Source organism: Eulemur rufifrons, chromosome 5, assembly GCF_041146395.1.
Source record: "Eulemur rufifrons isolate Redbay chromosome 5, OSU_ERuf_1, whole genome shotgun sequence".
Classification (NCBI taxonomy): Eukaryota; Metazoa; Chordata; class Mammalia; order Primates; family Lemuridae; genus Eulemur; species Eulemur rufifrons.
In genome coordinates, this window is record NC_090987.1 from 47,745,394 (window position 1) to 47,760,159 (window position 14,766).

Sequence of the window (14,766 nt, forward strand, 5' to 3'; positions counted from 1 at the left end):
GCTCAAGGCTGACCAAAAGGACTTGAGATGACCTTATATTTTATTTCTTTTTCAGACTTTAATATCATAAATATATTTTCTTTCTTTCTTTTTTTTTTTTAATTTTTACACGAAGTCTTTCTCTGTCACCCAGGCTGGAGTGCAGTGGTTCGATCATAGCCTACTACAGCCTCCAACTCCTGGGCTCCAGCAATCCTCCCACCTCAACCTCCTGAGTAAGTAGCCTGGGACTACAGGAGCATGCCACCATGCCTGGCTAATTTCTTAAATTGGAGGTCTTGCTATGTTGCCCAAGCTGGTCTCAAATTCCTGATGTCAAGTGTTCCTTCCGCTTCAGCCTCCCAAAGTGCTGGGATTACAGGCATGAACCACATGCCCAGCCCATATAAATATATTCGTAATACAAATGAAAAGTTATTCATTAGCTTATCTTCCTGTCAGCTTTCATGCACTTTTTGTTCAACTAATTGTTACGTTTAGTGACTTTATTTACAACATTCATAGAAAGCAATGATGTATGTGTTTCTTATGATGTAATGAACTTTTGCTGAAGGCCTTCAAAATCTGGCAGACACTACTAGCAAATTTTGAGCTGTTGCAAATGTAGGTCCAGGAAAAACCCGTTCTATTTTATCTGTATTGGAAAAATTGTGGAGAGAATTTCTCTTTATTTATAATTCATTTATGGTTATACCTTGGGGTCCTTAGAAGCTACTCATGTATTTTCAAAGCCTCATCTCAGGTTTAAAATTCTCTTGAGTGAAGAAAGAAAGCATCCTAGGCAACTGGAAAAGGCTTGGTGGTCATTAATGGAATCAAATCAATGCCCAAAGTCTGCTTTCTCAGACAAAAACAAAACAGTCGTGAGCCACAATGACAACAAACTTCAACAGTGTTAGTCAAACCTTGACGTTTCTCACTCTTGAGTCTTAGTAAGAAATGGGAGTTAGTAAATGCACGAAAGGAAGTAATGATTTATTGTTGCTATTTCTATCATTCAAACAGAAACAACATTAGTGTTTCATTTTCGTTTTCTCCCATTTGGTAAATTTACTATGGGTAGGCTGGAAACAGTGAGCAGGAGTATCTCCACGGCAGGAGGTCACCTACGGGGTGCAGGAGCAGCCTTTGCAGAGAGGGCGGGTTCCGCTCTGAAGCAACGTGGATGGACAGTCTTGCTCCTGTTCCTGGCAACTTGTAAGAGGGATTACTAGTTGCTCGGTGTGTTGACTTATATTACCTTCGTGGTCACCAACACCAGTACTGAGCTGGAACTGTAATTTAGAGTATAGCACAGGGGTGTAGAAACTTGAGCTTTTAAAATAAAAAATAAATAAAGAAAAAAAAAGAAACTTGAACTTTAAGACTGGACAGGAAGAAATTCTGGGGACAATGTATAAAGAAAACGGAAAAATGTTTTGGAATGACAAAGCAAAGTAGTATGTAATACACTCTTACAATTAAATGTCAAATAGCAACAAACTATGGAACCAATGGGAAAAGCAAAATGAAACCTCAACATATACTGTGTACTAGCTTCTTAGTGCCGACATATTGCAACTTTACTTGGGCCTCTCCCAGCTGCACAGCTGTTGTTCTGTCTTGTTTTTTTGTTATGACTCTTAAGTCTAGATCAATCTCTCTCTCTCTCTCTCTCTCTCTTTCTGATTTGTGGGAAAAAACCCAAATCCACCTGTAGTTCTAAGATGCCAGGGTAATGCCTCTCATCTGCTCATGTAGATCATCTACTTACACAATCTGTTAACATCCACATAAAGAAAAATATTTCTGATATACTTCTTTTTGACACTTGGCCTTCTCTCCCTAAAACAGTCGAGGTAGTCATTCTCTTTGGGGCGTCCCCTACTCCGTCTTTCCTGAATCATCCTTTGCTTGCACCATGCTCCTGTGCCCGAGCCAGCGCCTCTGCCTGAAGTCCCCAGGCAGCCTGGGTTCCACGGCACGGTAGTAACATTGCAAGTTACTAATGCTCCCTGGGCCTTGGTTTCCTCATCTAAAATACAGAGATAACAATAACAATAACAGCCATAACCAATTCATGGGTTACTAGGATTAATAATATATAACAGCTAATATTTACTGTGTTAGGTATAGTCCTAAGTCTCCCCATAGACTGTCTAGTTCATTCCTCATAGCTCTAGTATTTACCTCCAAATGGGGTAAATACTATCAACCCATTTAACACATGGGAAATTGACATTTTGAGAGGTGAGCTAACTTACCCAAACACACCCAGCTAATAAATGCTGCAGCTGGGGCGTGAACTAAGACGGTCTGCATCTCAGGCCCACCCTCGTAATCAATACATTCCTATCACGAAGCTATATTCATTACCTTTGTGGCAGAGTGTGTGCCACACAGTACCTGCTCAGTCAATGTTTGTTAATTTATTATTTTCTTTTATAACTTTCTCATATTCTTTAGAATTCAACCCAGGCAGCAGGAGTGCAAGGTCACCCAGATGCGATGGTCTGCTCCATGCCACTCTGCTGGGCTATCACAGCACCCTGAGCGTCCCCTGGGCAAGGTCCCCTCCCAGGGAATTGCTAGTTTACCAGGCTCTCCCACTAGCCTCTAAGTCCACTGAGAGTGTATCAAACGGCATCTCTCCCTGCTCTGCACCCTGGCTGCCTAACACATTTTAGGAATCCAATAGAAACCTGATGAATGAAGGGAGATGTGAATGTCTGTGTAAACGCAACAAGTCTCTCCCTTCGATCTTTTCTCTGGAGTAAGTAACTTTCTTCACATTTCTCTTCGAAGTGAGTCTTCTGTCCAAGCTCTGCTCTGCCGTCATCTCCTAGAGATCACTGGTGAGTTTACAGGTAACAAAGCTAATAGAGATCTGTGATGACATTTTTTTCTAACCAACTGCTAATAAACTCCTCAACATTTAACTAGTAAAGCTTTGTGTGTTTTTTTATTATTGTTAAAAAACCAAACTGATATTTTAATGAAATTTTTTGTAATGTTAATGAAAATAAAATAGATCTTTTTCAACGTTTTATCTAAAATACTTATGAATTTCTAAAAGTTTACAATCTTGACATATGCCTCAATATGATCAGGATATATATATATTTTTTTATTTCAGAATACTACGGGAATACAAATGCTTTGGTCACATAAATGGCCTTTGCACTGCCCGATTCAAAGCTACAACCGTGCCCATCCCCCAGACAGTGTGTACCTCACCCATTAGGTGTGAATTTACCCATCTCCTCCTCCTGCCTCTCACCTGCCCAATCCCCGATGAATGTTACTTCCATATGTGCACGGAAGTGTTGAATGATTAGTACCAATTTAATGGTGAGTACATGTGGTGTTTGTTTTTTCCATTCTTGTGATACTTCACTTGGAAGAAAGGGCTCCAGTATCATCCAGGTTATTAAAAGAGATATTCGTTCACCATTTTTTTTTATGGCTGAGTAGAACTCCATGGTATACATATACCACATTTTATTAGTCCACTCATGTATCGAGGGGCACTTGGGTGGTTTCCACATCTTTGCAATTGTGAATTGTGCTGCTATAAACATCTGAGTACAGATGTCTTTTTTAAAGAATGTCTTTTTTTCCTTTGGGTAAATGCCCAGTAGTGGGATTGCTGGATCAAATGGTAGTTCTACTTTTAGTTTTTTGAGGTATCTCTGTACTACTTTCCACAGAGTTTATACTAGTTTGCAATCCCACCAGCAGTGTATAAGTGTTCCTATCTCTCTGCATCCATGCCAACATTTGTTGTTTTGAGACTTTTTGATAAAAGTCATTCTCACTGGAGTTAAGTGATATCTCATGGTCGTTTTGATTTGCATTTCCCTGATGATTAGAGATGTTGAGCATTTTTTCATGTTTGTTGTATGTTTTGCAGTTTCCGGTCATAACGCACCCATGTTCTAATGGTCTATTTTTACATCGTATCTTAGAAAGAGCTGGGGAGCAGTATGTTTCCAGCAGAGTTGAGTACTGTCATATTCTTCCAACTTCTTCCAGTTTTGTTGAAACAATTGTGAACTTTGCACAACTACGATTAGCCCAACTATTAGTCCTTCGGATCCATGACATTGTCAAGCTTAGTGGGATGATGGGATTCTCGAAAATGACTCAGAATGGATCTGGATGCAGTCGCATCACAAAACCAGGTCTCAGTGAGAACGCTTTTGCCTCCTCTCAGCCTGCTGACATGAACCACATCCCCTCGGTCCCCTCTGAGCTCCAGAATCCCCGTCCAGCTCAGTGGCCTGCAAAGTCAGGTGCCCAGATCCCAGCAGGAGTGTAAGAAAGAAAATATGAGAACTTTCATGTAGGGCTACTTGCATACTTTGTCAAAGAACAAAATCACAACAAACTGAGTTTTAAAGATCGAATTGGCTTTTATTAGTGATTCACGAACTGGGCAGCATCCAGTCTGCAGAATAGATGTGCACCCACTGGGCGTGACAGAGCAGTCAGTTTTTGTAAGGTAGCTGGAGCAGGAACAAGGAAATAGCATTGTGTAAAACATGGATTGTTTCACATCAGGTGACTTTCCTTGGATGGGCTAGAGCAGAGGGGACTCCGTCAGAAAACGAGTGACTCCATTTGGGTTGGGCTGTTGGGGCCCAGTGCAGGAGCTCGGTCCAAATCAATGTCTATTAGTCTGTTTCCTGTTGTTTACCACAGAACCTAAAACTGCATAATTTATAAAGAAAAAGAATTTATTTCTTAGAGGTGTGGAGGCTGAGAAGTCTAAGGTCAAGAGGCTGCATCTGGTGAGAACATTCTTGCTGGTGGGGACTCTGCAGAATCACGAGGTGGCACAGGGAATCACACGGCAAGGGGCTGAGCATGCTGACCTGCCACATCAGGTCTCTCACGCTCTTCTTATAAAGCCGCCAGTTCTCCTCCCATGGCAACCCATTAATCCATTGATCCGTGAATGGATTAATCCATTTACAAAGGCAGCACCTTCATGATCCAGCCACTTCTCAAAGGCCTCACCTCTCGACACTGTCATATTAAGTTTCCAACACGTGAAATCTGGGGGACACATTCAAACCATATAATGGCATTTTATAATTTTATTTAACAACTTTTCAAGTTCCATTTTGCTGTATATTTTTAAATATACATAATGTATTCAGAGAGGAATGTATATTTATAGCTTACAAATAAATATACACGTACTGGAGATGCTCAAAACATTTTTAAGAGTGGGGTGCATCTCCAATTAAAAGAAAAAAAAGAACAGGTTTCAAGCAATGAAGGATATATGAGAAGCTAGTGATCAGGCAGAGAGCTGAATATATTTTTCCAGCTGGGTGTGATGTGTGTGATTTTTTTCCCCACAGGCCTGGGCAGAGTGCAAGACCTTTGTTAAGTGGAACTGTGGTCAGACCACGTGACCAGCACAGCAAGGCCTGGACGCTTTGGGAAATAAAGAGACTACTTGGGTGAAACAGATGGAAGCCACCCAATTTTTTTTTTGTCTTTCTGAAAGGTAATTCTGCTTCAGTTTAATTTCCTTGAAAAGAAAAAGGAAGGTTTCCTTGGAAAATGACAGCAAATTATGTATGGAATGAGCAAATCTCTATTTTGAGTCCTGTGCTCTTTATGTAAATTCTGAAATGGTTCAGATTCCTAAGCGTAATCTTCCCAGAAAATCTCCCGTATTGTCATCACACATGGCTGCAAGGGGAAGAAATGAATTTGAAAAACCAAATCCTTTTGTAATAATAATTTGCAAGCTCTTTATCTCCATTTGATATTGAGGAGAGAGGAGGTGACTGCTTCCCAGGAAGCCCCAGGGAGATGAGAACTTGCAGTTGTTCTAAGGTTCACTCCTGCGGACCCAGGTGAAGACTGATTTCTCTAATCCAGCCTGTCTGTGGGGGGAGGGAGGCACGTCACAGCGGAGAATGGGATGGAGCGAGCTAGACCAGAATGTCATTGCATAGACTGGTTTCTCATTTTCTGCAGAAATAGTTGGTTGGAAAACAAGTTAATTGGCTTATTAATTATTTCCCCCTGAGACCCAAACTCTCAGCCACTTATGTATTTCCTTCCTTTTATATAATCACTTACTTTGCCTGAAATGCTATTACCTAAGGCAAAAATTATTGAAAAATAATTACTTACTTGATTTTTATTTTTCAAGTAAAGTAAGAAAACCTGAGGACAATTGTTTTAGGAAAAGACTTCTGCCCCAAGTAGAAGCTTTCTAGATATATGAAACTAGGTACGTCTTTTATTTTAAAACTGTGTATTTTTTTAAGGACGGTTCAGTGTCCGAAGGCCAGATATTTTGAACCTAGTTTCCTGTATTGGGCAGGAAGGAAATCTGCAGTTTAACCCCAAGTGAGAGTAAAGTTATGCAGCCTCCAAGGTTTTAAATTGGAATTAGGGCTAAAATAATACATCTTGTAAACCACAGAAACACCTCAATTGTTGGGGATAAATTCCAAGGAAAAAGAGAGACAACAGGTTGAATTGACTGAAGGACAATTTCCTCCCAATCTGCTGGCCCATCAAACCTATTTAAAATGAAATGGTTTGGCACCTGATCATAATTAGAGCGATTCACTTGTAGGAAGCTTGTATTATAGTTTAGGACATGAATAAATGAGTCTTGTGCATAATACCATGCAAAGAAAAATTTAGAAAACCTGTCAGCATTTCCAGACAATTAAATTTACATTTTATGAATGGAGGAAGAGGAAAATGAGAAAAGGCCATACGCACAAATTCACCTTTGTGACCACTCAGCCTTCTGCTCATCAAGACACTCCTCGCTTTGGAAGGATGATGGCCAACTGATACAGCTTCAAACAAAATAAGTTTTATCGCTGAGGTTCTCATAAATGCTTTTGAAACCCACTAGGAAAGCCACTATTTTATTTGTTCATTTTCTCATACTTGAGAAACAATAATTCAAAAACAAAATCCTGATGTGTATAGCTTGGTGTTACAGGATGAGAAGGAGACATATAGAGTCTGCTGAAACTCTCAAGCTGAGATTCTGCCTCTGAGAAAGTACAGAGTGTTTCACCGTGTTCCAGACACAGAGGGTACATGGAGAATCAGCTAGAAATGATTAAATCAGATGTCTCTGCCTTTCAGTCTTAAGAAGAGACAATCCACACACCCTTCCCCTGAATTATAACTTTTATTTTACCTTATTCCATTTCCTAAGGCTTTGCTCTTTCCTCTATACCTCCTGAAAATCATTTCTTATGTGTCGGGGAACCAGCCATCTCCTTTGCACATGGCAGCTACAAAAGCAGACTGGCTGAGGGGCAGAGTGATGATAGCAGCTCCCGGCAGAAATGCCTTTGTGCTTTCTGAGATCAGCATGTGACACCTGAATAAGGGAAAGGAGGTAGAAAGGATGACTCCAGCAGCAACAGAGGCCTTCATTCGCCCTGTTCCATAACGCATGGGCAATTTTACAGCCACAAACTGTGTTTAAAACTTCTAAGGTGCTTTCCACATCGATAGTCAGAATTCCAATTACTTGGTCACTTCTAGAAATAGGTGTTTTGTTGTCCCTCGACTATAAACAGGTTGGCCTTTACTGGGACAAACACTGCAATGGAATGGCCCTCTCTCAATTTCCCTGGGGTATGACTAGAGCAGCTGAAACAGAAGAAAGCATCAGTTGGACCACATGCCAGGAACCACATCAATATTCTGTCCACGTTTGCAGAAATGCAGCCTGCCTGCTGACGAGCTAAGGAACTTAGCTGCATGTCTTTACCTAACCTCTCCATCCTCCGAGCCTTTCTGGGTCCCTCTTTTTTCCTCACTGAACAAGAATTTTATTGAGTGTGTACCAAGCAATGTGCCAGTTGCAAGAAAGGGCATGTGCCCTAATACCAAATGAATGGGAACAAACATTATAGTTCAGCCTTATTTCCATCTGATGCTCCGGATCACCGGGTGAGGCAGGTGTATCCTTGTTTACGTGGCGGACACAGTCACAGCTGTATTACTGAAGTCATGGACTGACAAGGAACTCTGAAGCCTGGGCTGTTACTACCCACACGCCCTGCTCGATCCTCTCCTCCCAACAAGTCAGGGCAAAGGTGGCCTGTTCACACCCCCAAGTGTCCCTCAAGTCCACACTCTCTTCCCTGCCAGTCCTGAGTTCAGTCTGTTGTCATTGATTCCGTAGAGTGTTTCAGTGTCTGCAATCCTGTCTCCTCCCTCTCCTTCCACCTGCCCTGCGCACGACTCCCCCATCACATAGATGGAGGAGGAATTTCTTTTCGGTTCCCCAGATCCTCCATGGTGCGGCCCGATGTATCATTCCTGTAGTGGCTATGACTACCCTCCAAGGCTCACCACGATGCTTAGTTTATCTTTAATCACATTCTACTTCTTCCCTTTTCTGTGCCTTCCCTCATGTTGATCCCTATCCTGCAAATTCCAACCTCACCTTGTCTGACAAGGTGTCCACTGATTTGCCCACCTGGTGTTAGCGGGTGGCCCCTGCTCTCCAGAACCCTCCATACAGACCTCTGTCACAGCACTCAGCACACTGAATTGTAAATGTTGCTCAGGTTTCTGTCTCTCTGCTACCACACTGTGACAGTCTCAAGATTGAGAACTTTCTATTACCCGCCAATGACAGAGTCCTTGGTTTAGGGTGGTGATCAGCATATGTGAAGAAATGACCCAGTACACTAACTGGGGAGTCAGAGCTCTGTCAAAACAGTTTGTTGTTTTTGTAACAATGGATGCTTTAAACAAATACTATTTCTTTTAATAGACTTACCTGTTAATAATTTTAATAACTCTCAGGACGTGTGGTATCATATAGTATAGAAAAGCAACAGCATATTTCCTAAAAAGATAGAGTTATCCATCCTAGCACCTAGACTATAAGTGTGACTCGGGTTTCAGCTCAAATATGAGTTTCTCTTTAATAGTAAAAAGTTGTGAGAAAGAAAGGATAAATGAACGTATGGGAGTTTGATTGCCTGAGATGCTCACTGTCCTCAAAATAGAAACAAGTTGATGAACAGAAGTGAATTCACTGGCCAGACACTCACACTGTTTGTATCACCACCTAAGGCCTCCAGGCAATGGTGTGGTGCATGTTTCATAACCAACTCTTTAGGGACAACCAAAAAAATCCCATTTGTAGTATTTGCCAATTTCTGTAGTGTAAATACTCCTGCTATACCACCCATGTGAAGTCACTGAACACAGTCCGGAGCTGGTGTGAGCTGATGCCGGCACACCAGGCCCTGCCACTGGCCTGACTCGCGTGCACTCCTGGGAGGCAAATAAAAACACTCCAGACATGCTGGTTTTCTGTGTCGTTGTCATTATGTGTTCGCTTTGGTTAAGAGGATGAAATTTGGTGTCAGGCCAACCAGCAGGAGTGTGGGCTCTGCCTCGCAGGCTTGGTGCCGGGCGAGTTGCTTATACTCACGAAACAGGTCTCCTCGTCTGCAGATGGGGCTGATGAGACTAGTGGCAGCCTCATGGGGTTGTTAGAGATACATGGCACCTGGTGTGTGCTCTGCAAACGTTATCCATTGATGTTGGTGATGATGTTAATAACTCTCCTTTGTTCTGATCTGCGGGTGAGGAGGAGGTTTCCTTGGAATTGAGATGCTTGGTTTGGTGTTAGTGCCACTGGCAGCATCCTGGCTTGTTCCCCTTGGCCCCTCCAGAGCCCTAGTTCTCGTTTGTCGGCCTGGTCCCATGATACTTTGCCTCATTCTTCAACTCCGCCTTCTGTGGGTCTCTGGGTGCTGGTCAGTTGCACAGACTGTTGACTTCAGCTATTGCTACGTGTTTTCTTAGCTTTCATTTTCCCTTGGTCTATCTCATTAGTGCCCAAATCCCTTGATTTGGAGGACTATTCTGAATACTTTACCAAAGCTATACAGATGATCTTTTTCTTAAAAATAATTGTTCTTGAAGGTTATAATCATTTCCCATTTTTATCAACATCTAATGTTTGGTATAGCAAAGAGATAAAGTAAAAATTATCCTCAAGGCTGAATTTGACACCAAGTGTCGTGTAATAAAGTATAGACCTCAGTTATGAATATCTTTTGAACTTATAATAATGTTAGTACCTGTAATAAACCACCATTTTATTAGTGCACAGTTGTTTATATGTGTTATATCATTTAATCTCTAGGTAGGTATAACTACTCTTAACTCACAGACGAGGATACAGGTACAGAGCATTTAAGTAATTAGCTCTAGATCACACAGCTTGTAGGACATTTCAATGTTTAAAATGACATTGGGACCAGGCACGGTGGCTCATACCTGTAATCCTAGCACTCTGGGAAGCTGAGATGGGAGGACTGCTTGAGCTCAGGAGTTCGAGACCAGCCTGAGCAAGAGTGAGACCTCGTCTCTGCTAAAAATAGAAAAATTAGCCAGGCATGGTGGTGTGCGCCTGTAGTCCCAGCAACTTGGGAGGCTGAGGCAAGAGGATCACTTGGGCCCAGGAGTTTGATTCTGCAGTGACCTATGTCACCGCCACTGCACTTTACCCGGTGTGACAGAGTAAGACTCTGTCTCAATAACAGAACACCATAACATAACATAATATAACATCACATCACATCAGAACCTAGATTTGCCTTCATGGCCCAAGCTTATTTCTTCTGAGATCTATTCAGTCTCCATTTATAACTATGTTAAAATAATTTTATTCTGAAATATGCTTAACATTATATTGATTCTGTTAACTATAATTTGATGTAACACTAAAATATTCTATTGTGATATTTTCCACTTAGTTTTAGTTTATTCCCTAGCATTTTATTACAATCAGAACCATCAAGTAGCTTATTAATGATATAATGAGCAACTAAGTGATGAACCAATGGTGAGTGGGAAATACAAAGGGATTTACCCATGTTGTCATCCATAGACATCAGAGTCTACATCTTATTCATGAATTGTGTTGAAGTAGCATGAAGAGTATTAGCCACAGCAGAAAGTTAGTTAGACTGCTGCTACATAACACATGCTTCACTGATTTGGGTCTGGAACAGACCATCAAAACTCAGAAATTGCCTCATGAAAAACAAGCAATAGGGTTTCTATGGTTAAACAGAAACAGAACTCATATATTAGCAATATTCTTGTGCCTTTGTAGCCAACACTGGACATGGGTTAAGGCACCAGGAAACCAGATGTCCTGGTGGATTCTGCAAACGCAGAGAGGGTCTGTCTTCTGTGGACACAGAATGGACAATGACTAAACAAGGGTGGAGAGCAGAGTGATTTTCTAAATGATCGAGGTTTTTATTTTTCATAAATTAAGCCATACAGACAGCCTGAGGTCTTGACATTTTAATCAGTTTTTGATGATCATGAACTTGTGTTTGTCCGAGAACTGGAGCTACGAGCTCCAACTACTCATCTTCCCTGTGACCCTCAAGGGCCTGCTGGGCTTGTCCTTGTCCTTTCCTGCCTTTCCCAGAAGACTCAGAGCCTACTGTGTTGTAGGCACTGCGCTAGGCACTTGCCATGTTTTCTCACTGAATCCTCTCAATAACCCTATTGGGGAGGTCTCATGCCCCCTTTTACAGTGGAGAGAGCCAGGGTGCCAAGAAATTAAGGAACTTGCACAAGGACAAAGAGAGAACCTGCCAGAGCTGGGCCAGATCTCTGTATCTCAACTCCTGTGTACTTGTCTTTGCAAAAATGCTCACTGCTTGTTACCAATTCTCTTGCCTGACTACAGGCCAGAGAATGCATCTTTTTCATACTCTGGGTAGAAGTCACATTCACTATCTTAATTTAAAAAATAATAATTTAAGGAGACATCACAAATTTTATGTATTTTAATTCCTCTTTCCCATCATTTAATCTTTTTTTCTCTTTCTTTTTCCTTCCGTCCTTCTACTTTATTGCACAGGTTTAAGTAGTCTCACTACCTGTGAGAATTTGATAAGAAACCAGAGGGAATAAGTGCTCAAACTGAGACACCATTAATAATCCCTGAGTCACTTTCTGAATAAACCGTTTCTCCTGGAAATGCTGTCATTCTGGAATCTACTTCTCCACAGATGCATGTGTATAACCGGATCCACAAAAGCAGTTGTGGCCCCGAACACATAGATAAGTACCAGTGGGGAGATGCAGAAATGTTCTTGGAGCCACCACAATCTGCTACTATAGAACAGACATTGCTTCTTACAAAGTGAATACTCATGAGCCAGAAAAAAGAGAAAAATGGTATTCAAAATAAAAGGAGAGTCTACTCTATTTTCTACACATTATTTTGGCTACCAGCGTAACTTCATAGTTGGGTCGTGAGATGCTATACTTAGTCTTGTTCTTTAATATTTAATTGAACTCTGCATTTTAAAACTGAAGAGTTCAAATTGGATCCAATTGAAGTAAAATACTATAGACTAATGCCTTTATTGCAAAGGATTATTTGTACTCTCGGTGCACACACACGCATACACACACACTCTTTGTTACAGCTTTGTAAATGGAAAATGTCATCAAGTCATAACCAGATGCTAATTATGACTTTTTTATTTTAACGTTTCACTGTTAAACTCACAAGAATCTCTCTTTCTGCCCCATTTTAAAGGAGGCAAGGTGGTGAGTTAAGAGGGGTTAATATACATTCCTTACTGGTGAAGTTGTTGCAACTCTCTTTGCATTTTCTAACTGTCAGCAGTGTGCCCCATCCCCTGTTCTGAATGCCACTTGGAATCGGCTGCTCCACAGGCACAGGGGGTACATGAGTGACAGATGATCTCAGAAAACCTCTGGGAACCACAGCTGTCCCTCGTGGGCATCAAAAGTGGAGGCTACGGGAACTGGAGGCAGAAGGCAAGGGATGAGGAAGGACGATTCAGTGGGACATTCACGTGGGTGACTTGCTAACTGTAGTATTCCATCTGGTAGATGTCTTACCAAAAAAATTAAGTTAATCTAATCCCTGACACCTCCGAAGTCACCACCGTATTGTAATCCCAGGTGCCTGCACTTGTGTTTTGGTTGCTTCCTTCTCTCAAGTGTTCCCATGCTGGACAGGTCACATAACCTGACTCTGAATCCTTCACTTGTTTAACAAACAGGTGCTGGGACCAGGGGCTGCGTGCCTTTGCGATCCCCAGTGTCAGTCCAGGGTGGCCCGTGTTCTGTTCCTCTGGGGGGTGTGTGTGTGTGTGTACATGCGAACACAGGATTATGCTAGCACAGCTTTGGAGCAACTAAAGCAAGTTCTCAAGGCCGTTTAAACCTCAGGGAAGTGGATTTCCTCTACAAATAGGTAACCAAAATAAATCTGAACTTCCAGAGCCGCATATGCTTAGAGCAGGAGGCAACAATTTAGTTAAAAATTTAACCCATTACCGTGAGCTTCTGTTTCCTAAGGAACGTGTGTTCCGGAAGAGAAAACATTAGCATCCTATCCATCAAAGTAGAGAACACATTGTTTTATCTCTTTCGCTAGAAGTTTCAGGAATTTCCATTATATCCTGTGGGAACTGAAACATCCTTCAAAGTTAGTCTGGTGTGTGTTTTATCCTCTATCTTATCAACCATACATTCTTTATGCATATGCGTGTATCAGGAAAGGAACTTTATTTAAAATGATATTATTTAGAAATCAACAGTTTGACATCAGTTGATATACCCTCTCTCAAAATATTTATAGCCAGGAAAACCCCAGTGTTTCATAACATCTACTTGGATTTCTGATTCATAAAGATTTAAAGATATGATTAGCTACAGACCCTAATGGCTGGTTCCTCTGATTTGACATATTTCAGGGCAATGAATGGACACCCCCATCATATGTACCTTTGAGTTATACTCTTTTGCATTGACAAGACAGATCTTGCATTTGTGTTAAAAGTGTGGATTTGGGGAATGCTGGTGTGGGGATTGTAAATGTTAGTCAGCCAAGAGCTGATTAAAAATAGATAGAAAAAGACCCCCATGCTGAGGTCACACTGGGGTGCATAGTCAGGAAAAGGATCTAAGGTCGGTGTGAGTACAGAGCAGGGAGAATCTGGAGTCAATCTGAGCAAAATTATCTGTGTGGTTTGTGATATCACGGCCAGGGCAGAGTTGGGGGTGCGGTACTCAGGGAGACAGACAGATGGCCCAAAAATGCTGGATGTGGGTTATTTTCCTGTATTTTATGCCTGCTGGTATCATCTTTATTTAACAATATTCTTCACTGGAGATTACTGATTTCAAAACAAGCAACTCCCTTAAAAATAAATAAGTATCTGTCTTAGTCTGTTTGTGCTGCTGTAACAAAATACTTAAGACTGTGAAAGGTATGAATAATACAAATTTACTTCTCACAGTTCTGGAGACTGGGAAGTCCAAGATCAAGGCACCAGCAGAGCTGGTGTCTGGTGAGGGCTGCCCTCTGCTTCCAAGATGGCGCCTTCTTGTGCCCTCGTGTGGCAGGAGGGTGAAGGCTGTGTCCTCGCATGAGGAAAGCGGAAGGGCAGAGGAGCCAGCTAGCTAAGGGTGCCAACCCCATTCATGAGGCAGAGCCCTCATGACTTAATCATCTCCTAAAGGCCTAACTGCTAAAACTACCACATTAGGTCTTAGGTTCTAACACTGGAATTTTGGGGGACACACACATATTTAAAGCATAGCAGTATCTATGCTCAAAATTTAAAAATCTGTATTATGCATGATTGAAGACATTTATTTTCTTTTCAAACCCTGAAAAACTTGCTCAGCATACTATTGGGTGCGTGGCCATTTCTATTGTCCAGAATGATAGATTCAGCAGCT